Genomic DNA, 366 nt, shown 5'->3' on the forward strand with positions numbered 1-366 from the left:
GTTTAGTTTCTTCAGTCTGTCGTGAAACATGAAATATAACTTTGTCGTGTAAGATATAGGTCACTTTCAATTAACCAATGCGGGTTGTTCTTTGACAAATTTTTTATGCATTATGTCAATATCACTGCTGTACGATGTGAATGATTGGTTTCACCTCTAGGTAAAAAGGAGAAATGAATTATTTCTGAAAATGATTACCACACAGAAACCATGTTTTTTTTTTTTTAATGGAAATATAAACTCATAAACAAAAATTACTTGAAAATCGCGTGTTTCCATATTTGATGGTATACTAAACAATGTGTAATCAATTAGAAAGGTAGTAAATATTATCAAGAAAGAGAGGATTAATAACTGCTCATTACA

The sequence above is a fragment of the Halyomorpha halys genome, unplaced genomic scaffold (genome assembly GCF_000696795.3).
Source record: "Halyomorpha halys isolate HHAL.00 unplaced genomic scaffold, Hhal_1.1 Scaffold356.1, whole genome shotgun sequence".
NCBI lineage: Eukaryota > Metazoa > Arthropoda > Insecta > Hemiptera > Pentatomidae > Halyomorpha > Halyomorpha halys.